At 43.3% G+C, this 12,949-nt stretch overlaps 1 protein-coding gene across 2 annotated transcripts in view; it reads left to right on the forward strand.

Annotated features, from left to right (window-relative positions):
- Window positions 1–12,949, forward strand: part of PRKCA (protein kinase C alpha) — a 518,814-nt gene that overhangs the window by 120,949 nt on the left and 384,916 nt on the right. The window contains exon 1 of one of the 2 annotated variants that reach the window (XM_030922986.1): window positions 672–854. The exons of the other annotated variant lie outside the window; for it this stretch is intronic. The gene's annotated coding sequence lies outside the window, so the exon portion shown is untranslated. Of the gene's footprint in view, window positions 1–671; window positions 855–12,949 lie in introns of those variants that run through there. 2 annotated transcript variants of the gene reach the window in all.

Raw genomic sequence — 12,949 nt, forward strand, 5'->3', positions numbered from 1 at the left:
GACCATTCTGGTTTTCATTTTCAGCACTGCATTCAGTAAATACATGAGATACTTAACACTTAATTATCAAATAGGCTTTGCGTGAGATGATTTTACCTAACGGTAGGCTAATGTAAGTGTTCTGTGCATGGTTAAGGTAGGCTGGGCTACGATATGATGTTAGGTGTATTAAATGCATGACAATACTTTCAATATATGGTGGCTTTTTCGGGATGTAGCCCATTCTAGGTTGAGGATCATGGAGCATTTGTAGTCAGAGGGAAGAAAAGACATTTGGAGGGGTTTTGACTGGCTTTTTTTTTTTTTAAATCATTTTGAGACCAGTTTTGGACTAAGAAGACAATCAAATCAATGTTCTCTTTTGGCCTGAAGTTTTGGAATTCAGTGATGTCATTGTGCCCTGCATTCCCCTCCTTTCTGGAATTTCAAAATCCCCTTCACGTAACGAGGGAAATTAACCCTGAAGAAAGAAAGGACTGAAATTTCTACTAGCTTGTTGATAATGCGTTATTGTTATGCTGTCATGGGAAACCTGTCTTCCTAGGTTCTAAATTGGTGGATGACTGTCTGGTGACAGAGTCCAAGCGTCATTGCACAGTGAAGATGAAAAATGCATGTGGCATGGCTACTCCAATGAAGTTGAAAAATGCTTGCCTGATAAAATGCTTGCCTGATGGCTGCTCCAGTTGGGCACATGCATACTGCCTTCTGCTTTTGCTCAGGAGGAAGAGAAGTGAAACCGAAAGATTTTGGTTGAGTAATTTAGAGAGGGAGTAAAAAGATTTTGGTGTTTGTCACGGGAGTTCACAGGCTCTTCTCATGGAACGGAGCACTGCTTTAGGGGCCAGTTTCAGGTTTGTGCCCTTCTGGAAGGAAGGGGTAGTCCCTTTCCCCTTTGACCACTTACCTCAGTTTGTGTGATTATGTCAGAACTCAGCCACAGCCTTTTTTTTTTTTTTTTTTGTAGCTCTATCGAGTGATTTTCAGCTTTATAGGGAAAGACAGCTCTGAAATTTTCCTCTCTCTCTCTCTCTCTCTCTCTCTCTCTCTCTCTCTCTCTCTCTTTCTTTCTTTGTTTTTTTGGGACAGAGTCTTACTCTGTTACTGACTGCAGCCTCCATCTCCCGGGTTCAAGCGATTCTCCTGCCTCAGCCTCCTGAGTAGATGGGATTACAGGCACCCACCACCAGGCCCAGCTAATTTTTTTTTTAAAGTAGAGGCTGGATTTCATCATGTTGGCCAGGCTCATCTCCAACTCCTGGCCTCAAGTGATCCACCTGCCTTGGCCTCCCAAAGTGCTGGAATTAGAGGTGTGAACCACCATGCTCAGCCTTGGAATTTCTTTTTCTCTACTTTTTCCTTTTTACCCACTGTTTAGTTTGCTAGGGCTGCTGTAACAAAGTACCATAGACTGGGTAGCTTAAACAGCAGAAGGTGGTTGGGCGTGGTGGCTCACGCCTGTAATCCCAGCACTTTGGGAGGGCAAGGTGGGCGGATCACGAGGTCAGGAGATCGAGACCATCCTGGTGAACATGGTGAAACCCTGTCCCTACTAAAAAAAAATAAAAATACAAAAAAATTAGCCGGGCGTGGTGGTGGGTGCCTGTAGTCCAAGCTACTCGGGAGGCTGAGGCAGGAGAATGGCATGAACCCGGGAGGCAGAGCTTGCAGTGAGTGGAGATCATGCCACTACACTCCAGCCTGGGGGACAGAGCAAGACTCCATCTCAAAAAAAAAAAAAAAAAAAAAAAAAAAAAAGCAGAGGTTTATTTTTTCACAATTCTGGTGGCTAGAGATTTAAGATCAAGGTGTCAGCAGGGGTTTGGTTTTGACTGGAGCTTCTCTTCTTGACTCGTTGATGCCATCTCCTCCTTGTATCTTTCCATGGTTTTCTCTCTGTCCTTGTTTGTCATAATCTCTTCTCAAAAGGACCCCACTCGTACCACATTAGGGCCCACCTTAATGACCTCATATAACGCTCTTGTCTTTCTAAAAGGTCCTATTTCCAAGTAAGGTCACATTCTGAGATACTGGGGGTTGGGACTTCAACATGAGTAATTTGAGGGGAGACTAACATGAATTTTTTGGGGATGAGGTTTAGCCCCTAACACTCACTTCACTTTTTCATAGTGCATTGGCAGTTCTGTGTCAGGAGCTCAGTTCGTAATTGTTTGATGTGTCATGGATTAGAACGTGAAGCAGGGATTTTGTTTTATTCATAAAACGGTAACCCTAGTACCTAGAGCATAGCGTAAGCCCTCAAGAAATATTGGTTGGATGTTATTGGATGAATACATGTCATATCTAGAAGAAGGATAAAGGAATGGCCTGAAGACATGTTAGTTTCAAAATGTTCTAAATGCCCCAGAAAGGCAGTGAAGATTTTCATTGGCTTCAGGGCTCTGTGCATAATATTGAAATAGAGAATCTCACAGTGAAGCCAGTCAACAGGACCGACTTCTTATAGCCAGTCCTGTCTTTCCAGCAGCATCATTCAATCTAGGACATAAGAGAGCCCTTGTCAAACCATTTTTATATACTGTGACACTCTATTTTTAACACAGTGGTAGGATTATTTGTACGCAATCTTAGATTCATTCAATAACCACAGGTAGATAGTGCTCTCACCTCATTAAAGTATTATTGCAGGACAGGCATGGTGGCTCACGCCTGTAATCCCAGCACTTTGGGAGGCCGAGGCAGGTGGATCACCTGAGGTCAGGAGTTCGAGACCAGCCTGGCCAACATGGTGAAACCCCATCTCTACTAAAAATACAAAAATTAGCCGACCATGGTGGCAGGCGCCAGTAATTCCAGCTACTTGGGAGGCTGAGGCAGGAGAATTGCTTGAACCCAGGAGGTGGAGGTTGCAGTGAGCCCAGATTGTTCCATTGCACTCCAGCTTGGGTGATAAAAGCGAGACCTAGTCTCAAAAAAAAAAAAAAAAAAAAAAAAGTATTATTGCAGAAAAGGATGTACTCTTAGAACTCTGGACTCTGTTAGCAAAAGCATTGGGGATTGATGGCAGATTAAATTTTATTCATGATGCTGAGAGTCTTACCAGAATGCAGCGAGGATTTTGCCCCTGGTGTCATCAAGCTGGTAGTACTTTATCTTATGCCCAGTTTCTTGTCTGATGCAACCTTCTATGCACCATAGTGAAAAGTTGTGCTTAACATGTTTATGATCCCATATTTGGAAATCTTGGCTTATTTGGATTTTGCAGGTTTGATATTTTGATAATTCAGAGAGGTTGGACTCAAATTTTAATTTTTATAAACAAAGGATTTACTAACAATAATTTGGAATGATATGACTAAGAAAGAAGTTCATTACTTACAGATCTCTTTAGAAGCATCGTTTACATACAACAATTACCTGACTCAGAAGAAAGTCCCCTAGGGAAGTCATCTGACAGTCCTGGTCACTGTCTGTGCTTTAAAGCTGGCTGTTACTGAGGCCTTTCATGCATACTGTTTTTCTTCCGAGGTAATCTGCAGTAGTAATTATGGTTTAGTTGAGTGGCCTCCCGCAGTTGAGAAACACAATCATATCATACAGTAAAAAATATTTAAAGCACATTTATAGTTCTAGAACTTTGCATGGATAACTAATTAGTCTGGGAGCGCTTCCCTGGAGCCGAATGTGTTTAAGAATTCAATCCTTTAAGGGCTGGTGATGTCAGTTTTGAGACAGCAGCATGCAGCTCCATTCCACTGTGAATCCTTCGCTAGTTGCAGTGTATCTTAGCTAATAGAATCAAGTGCTTGTGTTCAAGTTTTTTAAGAGCATAAAAACCCTGTTTATTAAAACCATTCTCTTTGGCACTTTGCAGCATTATGATAATGCTGTCTTAGCAGAAGTGTAGAGAGCTGTGAACTCCTAGGGGGAGGCTCTGGAGGAGGGCCATTCTTTCCCATTGTATTTCTTCAGGACAAGCATCATTTCTTTCCGTAGTCGAGGGCTTTGTCTCAGCTTGCACTTCACATTTTGAATATCTTTCTGGAGAGAAGGAACAGCAAGTATTCTGGATATTACGCATGATGATGGTTTTCTTTGATGCCTATCTAATATAAACTCCCATTCTCCTGGAAACTCACATATTTTAAAAAATATTACTTGGGGCTGGGTACAATGGCTGCTGCCTGTAATCCCAGCACTTTGGGAGGCCGAGGCTGGTGGATCACTTGAGGCCAGGAGTTCAACACCAGCCTGGGCAATACGTTGTAACTCTACTAAAAATAACAAAATCAGCCAGGCGTGGTGGCGGCATCTGTAATCCCAGCTACTTAGGAGGTTGAGGCACGAGAATTGCTTGAACCCAGGAGGTGGAGATTGCAGTGAGCTGAGATGGCGCCACTGAACTGTAGCTGGGGCGGCAGAGCACAACCCTATCTCAAACACACACACGCACACACACACACATACACATCTTTGAAGTAAGTTACTGATAGGGATGGAAGTCTTCCAAATCTGGAAAAATCAATGTATGAAAGATCCATAAATATTCTGAATTTGTCCCAGTGTTTCTATGTACAATGTAAGGAATGCAGTGATAGATTTCTATGCTGTTCACCTCACACACACGCACCCTTTTTTTGTGACAGAGTCTTGCTGTGACACCCAGGCTGGAGTGCAGTGGCAACGATCTGGGCTCACCATAGCCCCAACCACCTGGGCTCAAGTGATTCTCCCGCCTCAGCCTCCCAAGTAGCTGGGACTACAGTGCCACACCACCGCGTCTGACTATTTTTTTTTTGTATTTTTAGTAGAGATGGGGTTTTACTGTGTTGCCCAGGCTGGTCTCAAACTCCTGGGCTCAAGCGATCCACCCTCTTGGCCTCCCAACATGTTGGGATTACAGGCATGATCCACCGTGCCCAGCCTGTATACTGTTGCTATATAGAAGAGTCTAGTAAAGTCTGGCTCATATTTGAACATTCAAGAAATAGTCGTTGGTCCTGTTGTTCCCATAAGCTGCACAATTTTTGAGTAAACATAGCCAAAGTTTTCAGAATCACTGAATGATGATAGGTTTTTTTCTTTTCGTGATTAATTCAGACAAGCCACATCCCTGCGAGACCCTTCTTCTCCTACTTCTACCGGTATCCACAGATACCTCCCACCAAGGCTACAACCGTTGAGCTCTTTGACAGATTTGATCACACTGCTCAGGCTTACTGTCCTCACTTTCTTCTATGTGTGGTTTGGTCTTTTTCTGTCCTGCTCACCCAGGGCAGGCCTTCCCACGGTGCTGTGATAAGAGTATTGTTATTTGTTGCTTATTGTGTGGAGAATATCTCTCAATTCCATATTGAACTGTTGTTTGAGGCCTTTTGTTTTCATTGTCAAATGTGTCAGGTGGCAGTCTCATGAAAAAAATCACATTTGAAGGTATATTCATAATACCTGGTAGGAAGATAAAAATAATGGTGTTCCTGTGGCCTGTTTACCTGATTCTGACTAAACAGTGTTGCGCGGAAAGCGATTTTAGGGAGCTTAGAAAATAAGGGTTTGTGTCTTTTTTTTTTTTTTTTTTGAAACCCAACGATTCAGTTAGCGTATTATTTGTTGGCGTGTATCTTACCTTTTCAAGAACTCTTAAGGGATCTGCGACATGGTAGCCCCAATGCAAACAGCTTTAAATTGTGGAAGCAGGAATGGTGTTAAAAGGATTCTTAGAGGTGGTGCCGGTTAGGAGGAGGAAGGAAACCATTGCGTGCCAGGCATGGTGTCACCACACATATTTCGTGCTCATAATGATCCTGTGAATTACCCACCGTGACCAGGCTTTCTGGATGAGCACAATGAGTCCCAGTCTGGGCAAGGGATGATGTAGCAGCACATGGCTGAACTGGCTGGCTGGGAGTCACACCCAGGTCTCCTTTGTCTACATCGGGTTACCTTTTCTACCAGCATTAGAAAATGAGAAAAATGTCATTAATTGGAGGAACATAGGGCATTTCAGGTTAGGAAGCAAACAAGAGTGAAAGTCTAGGATAGAGGTGAACATGAGCCAGGATATTCGGGGAACGATGACCAGACAGTCCAGCTGGAGCGGGGAGTGCTGGTGTAGGGTGAGGAAGGAAAGGTTGGCAAGAGGTCACACCCTTCTGCCCGACGGAGGAATTGGTTTTCATCATCTTTAGGCGCTTTTGTAAGTTTTTGAGGAGAGACACTAGTGAGTGACAACTTGGAAGTGGGGTTTGACCATAAAGGTTAGGCAGCGTGTGTTGTGCAAAGTGATTATACAGGAACAAGATTTCAGGTCGTGTCAATGGTCCAGGGAGGCGGAGCAAACCGACAGGAAGACCGGAAGGAGTAAGTGAAAAGTTAAAAGATTTGGGTGGTTGCAGAAGGGAGGTGGTTTGAGGAGGAAGATTATTGTAGCACCATCTGCTGGCACTAGTACTGTCTACCCCAGAGCCATTCCTCTTCCTGTGCTGCAAAAACCCCCCGTTTTGTTCAAGTGTCCAACCCTTGCCCATGTAAACTTGAGTGAATCCTGATTGCTTTGAGACAGTCATGGGAATACCCTTCAAGGGTGGGCATGTGATTCCTGTTAGTGAGCAGGTCATTTCTGAGAAAGGTTTCTTTACCCTAAAAAGGGATGCAATGAAGAAGTCGTTTCAGCTGCTGCTGGATGTTGCAGTGTGTATCTCGAGCAGTGGCAGCCGTCCGGTGACTATGAGGAAAGCTGGCAGAAGGAAGCAGGACCTTTGTAGGTGGTTGAGTGGCTAAATCAATTAACCCTGAGGTTTTCCTGCCTCGGACCTTGTTTTGTAAGATTATCAACCTTTATTGTTCAAGTCAGGGGTTGGCAAACTATGGTCCATGAGCCACTAGCCACTTAAAAAATATATATTTAAAAAAAATTTTTTAAGAGACGAGGTCTTGCTTTGTCTTCCGGGAGCATAGTGGTGCAGTCTTGGCTTACTGCAACCTCTGCCTCCCGGGCTCAAGCGATCCTCCCACCTCAGCCTCCTAAGTCACAGAAACTACGGGCGAGTGCCACTATGTCTGGCAAATTTTTGTATTTCTTGTAGAGCCGAGGTTTTGCTGTGTTATCCAGGCTGGTTTTGAACTCCTAAGCTCAGGCAATCCGCCCGCCTTGGCCTCCCAAAGTGCTGGGATCATAGGCATGCGCCACCATGCCTGGCCTCACTTGTTTTTTTGTAAATAAAGTTTTATTGGCACGCAACAATGTCATACTGTCTATGGCTGCTTTTGCATTGCAGTGGTGGAATTGAGTAGTTATGAAAGAGAGACAATATGGTCCACAAAGCCTTAAATATTTGCTATCTGGTCTTTTAGAGAAAAAGTTTGTTCACCTCTGGTCTAAGCCATTTTGAGTTAGGTTTTCTGTTTATTTGTAGCCAAAGCCTGTTTAAGATGCTGGCCTTGTTTTGTACCTATTAACTGGAGATTGTCATGTAGGCAAGGGCTTTGTAGAGCTGTTGTGCTGTCAGGACTGAAGGTGTGCATTTGGGATTCACTTTCATATCTCCGAAAGCAGGTAAGAGTTTCTAAGTATGGGGGGTCGATAACATCAAGTGCAGATTGGTTGCAGTTTCAATATGGTGGTGAAAAGCCAAGATGACAGGTGCTTAAAAAGGGAATGAGTGGGAATATCAGTTTATTGTCATAAATTAAAATAAATGTTTCAGGTATTTCACCTGTGAACCTAGGATGAATCTTGATGGTCCTGGATTATGAAAATTAATGTTTAATCTGACTTGCTCCAAACAAGGACAAAGTTAGGCAAAAATGCATCCCATGTAACTTGTTTTTGTAGCCTCTGTGATTCTTCCTCCTGACCTCTGCCGTGCTGGTACTGGGCAAAGACTTAAGGTATACATGAGACCCTCATGTATAATGGTTTGACTGATAGCCCCTTACTTGTGTGATTTTTTTTCATCATAAATAGTCCTTTTACACAGTAATTGCCCGACTCACGTGATTCATTTCGCTTCCACTTTCTGTGGCTGATGTTGCATGAAGGTTGTAGGCACTGCTGTGCCAGAGTCAACAGGGATAAAGAAACCTGATAGATTGATTTGATGGCAGAGACGTGTGATTAGAGAAGGTCGAATCCATAGGCCTTGGCAGGAGGCAGTGATTCCAGCACTGACATTGAGCTGTCTTCAAAATACTAATGAACAGGTGAGATGTCAAAGGAAGACAGCATGAACCAAAGGTGATTTATTTGATCACTTCAGGGGGAATAAAACCAGTTGACATCACATCAGAATTCAAGGGAAACTGCACAAGACATTTCAAGAAAGTTGAAAAAGATAGTCCAGAAAAGTTAAGCTGAAAATCTTTTTTTTTTTTGAGATAGAATCTCGCTTTGTCACCCAGGCTGGAGTGCAGTGGCACGATCTTGGCTCACTGCAACCTCCGCCTCCTGGGTTCAAGCGATTCTCATGCCTCAGCCTCCCGAGAAGCCGGGACTACAGTCATGTGTCACCACGCCCAGCTAATTTTTATATTTTTAGTAGAGACGGATTTTCACCACGTTGCTCATGCTGGTCTCAAACTCCTGACCTCAAGTGATCTGCCCACCTTGGCCTCCCAAAGTGCTGGGATTACAGGTGTTAGCCACCACGCCCAGCCTGAGAATCTTGAAGGAGAAGGCTGCTACTCCTTGCCTGCTACGGATATTTAATTTTGATGAAATAGAGAGTAAAGGATCATTGAAGCAGTCACTGTAAATTTAAACTTGCACTTAAGCATATACCACCTGAAGACTTAAGAGCCATTAACGTACAGGGAAGTAGTAGATAAAGTTTGAGATAAATTGTCTTATTTTTAAATATAGTTGGAATATCTTTGGGGGGTGATAAAGAACACCTTTTTTGTCACCAGGAGATTTCTTTTTGTGGTAGTTTTTCATGCTCTTCCGCCAGATCCAAACTTCTCGAGAGTATGGACTGTGTCTGGTTTTGTTCAGCTAAAATCTGACATAGTTCTTGATATCTAGTAGGTGCTTCATAAATATGTGTTAAATAAATTTGCTTTACTCTTAGTTTTATAAGACTTGTGTTTAAGCTGCTTCAGTAGTCAAGTTCCACATAGTAGAAACATCCTCCAAAATGAAGATTGACAACTTAGCTTTAATGTTGTTGGCTTTCATGAACGTAATACATACGTCTGAATACATATATGGGGTTTTACTTTCTTTTCATAATGGGTTTTGATATATTTAACGTTTGAAATTGATTTTTAGAAACAGAACCCCAGTCTATATGCCATTACAGCTCTGGGAAGTAAGAGTTTTCTACTTTACTGTGGTTTGATTTGTGATTATCATTTAACAACCAGTCAGTAGTGAGGGGTTGCATGTACATTGCGTGGAATGTTAGGGCTGGGAAGAGATTCAGCGACAGTTGCATCTAGTCCTTTTTTTTTTTTTTTTTTAACAAATGAGGAAACTGAGGTAACTTCCTCACCTAAGTTCCAACTGCTGATTCTTTTCATAGAGGGAAGCTACCACCTGTCTGGTTCCTTCTCTCCTCATTGCCCTATCCTCCCTGCCCCCAATCCTGCCTGTACCTCCCTGCAAAATTTAGGCAAAGGTAGAGTCCATCTTCATAAGAGTATACATTGGGTAACGGAATTAATGTGATGGATAGGAAGGAGTTTTATAAGGATGCTGGGAGTGGTGCTTTATGTAGTTTTCTGATTGCTTTAAGATCTTTTACTGAAGTGAAACTTTTACTCTTAGCAGATGTGGGTTCACAGATATAAGCACCTGTTTAGGCTTGTGACCAGCATCTCTTTGGCTTGTGTGATAGAATACTGCTTTTCTCTGCACCTTTGGAGGACTCCTGAGCTACACACTCTTTATTTGATAGAGAAAATTGTAGATACACATATCTGTTGGGTGGTTCTGGATGGAAGTTCTGTTTTCTTTGTCTGCACAGACCCTGATGAACTCTTCCCTGCTCTGCTGGGAACTGGCCCTCATCCTCCTTTTCCATCAAGGCTTTGAGTGGATTCATGCAGAGAGAGAACAATCTCCTGCCTTTCCCCATTTCAAGTCCCTGGAGCCTTGAGGCTCTGGGGGCAACACTGAATACAGGGGTAGAGTGTGGTGCTCATCCAGCATCATCAGCTTTTGCAGCCTCAGCCCCCAGCTGACTACAGGGAGACCTCTGCCATGCCTCCTTTCTCAGGGCTGTGGCTCCGGAAGAGCTGGTATCTGGAGGCATGGCCCTGGGACCAGAGGCATGACAGAGGTCTCCCTGTAGGCAAAACCTGTGATTGGGTTCGTGGTAAGCTATCTGAGGCATCTGCTGTGTCCCTCCCCTATTAAGGGGTGGTCTTTCAGGGTTGAAGCGTAAATCTGGGACGCAGGTCCTTAGGGGGCCAGCCCTGTGGTGCACTGAGCCGCAAAGAGGTTCCAGATTGAAACCTTTACAGATCTTCCTCCAGAGCTTGATTTTCTTTCATGGTGCAGAGAACTTGCAGGACAAGGTTCATTTGCCCTTCTCTGCCATTCCTCTGTTTTAGGCCAGCGCTCCCAGCACTGTAGCTTGGTTACTGCTGATTACTTCAGTTGTTCCCACTAATCCTTTACCTTCCATGCGGAGAGGAAAAGTCCCACTTTATGACTGGCAGAGGGCTTTCCAAGGAAATCACAGGCCCCAAGGAAAAGTAGAGTGTTAATTTGCTTCATGGGGTGAAACTGCTTTCCGAAAGCATGGTTTGGGCCTCCAGTTTGTAATAAAATCACAGCCGGCCCTTATTGTTCACACTGGAAAATGTATTCTTGTTTGTGTACCACTAATGACTAGCTTTCAGAATGCTTACTTTCTTCTCATAATTGTCCACTAATTTACTGTCCTTCTGATGGGAAGAATAACAATGTATTTGAAGTTCCTTGGGCTACTGGGTTTATTGTTTTCGATACTTTTAGATATTTCAAACGTGGACCTTTTATGTGCTTTATGTTGTGCAATGTTCATATTTATTAGGGCTACTTAATAGCGATGTAAATGAGTTCAGTGCAGCTGCGCCGGACAATAGTCATGGAAATGAATTCATCTTGCTGCTTTTTTCTTTTCTTTGGTCGTTCTGATCTTTTCATATTTTTCTTCATGGAACAAGCACGTTTCTTCAGGAAAGGTGGCCTCATGTTTTCATTTGTCTGCAGGGCAAATAATTTCAGTTTCATTGCTTCCTGTGGCTCATGACCCAAGTTGGTCAGAATAAAGTTGATTGCATCAGAAATATTGCAGAAGTTTCGTCTCAGCTTTCCAGAGTTCGGCTGAGAAAGCTTCGCTCTGGGTAGCTGTGTCTTCCCCTCTGCACTCCAGCAATGTCCATGCTCGTCAGTGACACACATGCTCTTCCCCTCCATTGTATTACTCTTAAATTCCTTCTGAAACCAAGAATTTAGCACCAAATGGAATTGATTCCTGAGTCGGACACATTAGTAACAGTCCTGGTTGCCAACTCCATCCCTCTTCCCCATATCATTTTCAGCTTTTAATCTTCACTGAAAGCCAGTAATTAAGTATTGCAGCATTATGTCTGAAACAAGGCCAAATTGGCACTGGGTAAACCTGAGGACCTCTGTCCCATGGAAAACCAGTAATAATTTCCCCCCGCATCCTAATTCTTTTTTCATTTCAAATCAGCATTTCCAAAGCACTTTCAAGACCATTCCCTTTTTTTCATCCTTAGGCTGAAACATGCCCTGAAAGGAAGGGGAGAATGTTTTTAGTGACTCATATTCAAGAAAGAGAACATTGCCAAAAATTTGCAACAACAAGGTAAATTTATTACTCATGCAAGTAAGAAGCAGAGCTCTGCTTCAGCGACAGCTTTCCTCAGCAAAGCTGGGAGCTGGTCTTGTTTAGGATCTTGGGAAGCGTGAAGTTCGGGACTGGTCAGGCTTTGACGGGTAGGAATGAAAGGTCATTGGCAGGGTCCTTGGATGAGTGTTTTGTTGATCAGCTGTTGACAAAAGCATGGGGATGTCAGAAGCCTGTGTACTGGTTCTGAGCTGTCATTGATTCCTTAAACTGGTGGTTTCTTGTTACCATGACTACAGATCATTCCCCCACCTTTACTTCCCCCAAGCACACTCTTCCTCCACATCCGCTTTTTGGTGTTTTCTCAGACAAAGCTTCAGGAGAGACCCTCCGGGAGAATCTTCCCTGTGGTTATTAATTTTCCTTCCTGATAATATTTTATTTTCAGGGGTCTGATTTTCATTTGCATTAAATACGTGAGAAAACTAAGGCTTAGGGAGGTCCTGGGGCTTTTCTAAGTTCCTGTATTTGGCCAGTTGGAGAACGTAGGTCTTGTCACTTCTTGAGATCTCAGGAGTCTTGATGCCAGGGACTAGGCCTTATTCACATGAGTTTCTTTGGTGTTTTGCATGTAGTAGGTCAGTAGTTGCTGTTTGTTGATTGAATCAGTGACACCACCAGTTCACTGAGCAGGTCAGATTTTGTTTCTAAGTAAGCTCAGGACCCATCGGTACTGATAAAGCTCAAAACCCCCCACCTTTGCAATCAGCCTATTGTGTATTTGGTTGGTGCAAAAGTAATTGCGATTTTTGCTTTTTTTTTTTTTTTTTTTAATGGGAAAAACTGCAATTACTTTTGCACCAACCTAAGACCTTTCAGTAAGTGAGAGGGCAGCTCGTCAAGCCAGGCTGTTTGTAAGGCGTGAGCTACTGAAGGTGAAGTGTCCAAAACTAGGCTCTGATGTGTGCAGTTAGCCAGGGGGAAGGAGGTAGTTCAGAAAGCCAGGAGGTGGCAGCTAGAATTAAGAATCCCTGCCTCCTAAGTTGGATATATCATCACTGCCTTTTTTTTGTTTTTTAAGCAAGAACTCTAGAGATTAAGTGTTCCAATAACTGGGATGCTTTCAGAAGGCCGTGTACAAATCAGTGTATGTATTCCCAGTAGTGTGGGCCCTGGAGGAAACCCCA

Source organism: Rhinopithecus roxellana, chromosome 19, assembly GCF_007565055.1.
Source record: "Rhinopithecus roxellana isolate Shanxi Qingling chromosome 19, ASM756505v1, whole genome shotgun sequence".
In the NCBI taxonomy this organism is placed as follows: domain Eukaryota; kingdom Metazoa; phylum Chordata; class Mammalia; order Primates; family Cercopithecidae; genus Rhinopithecus; species Rhinopithecus roxellana.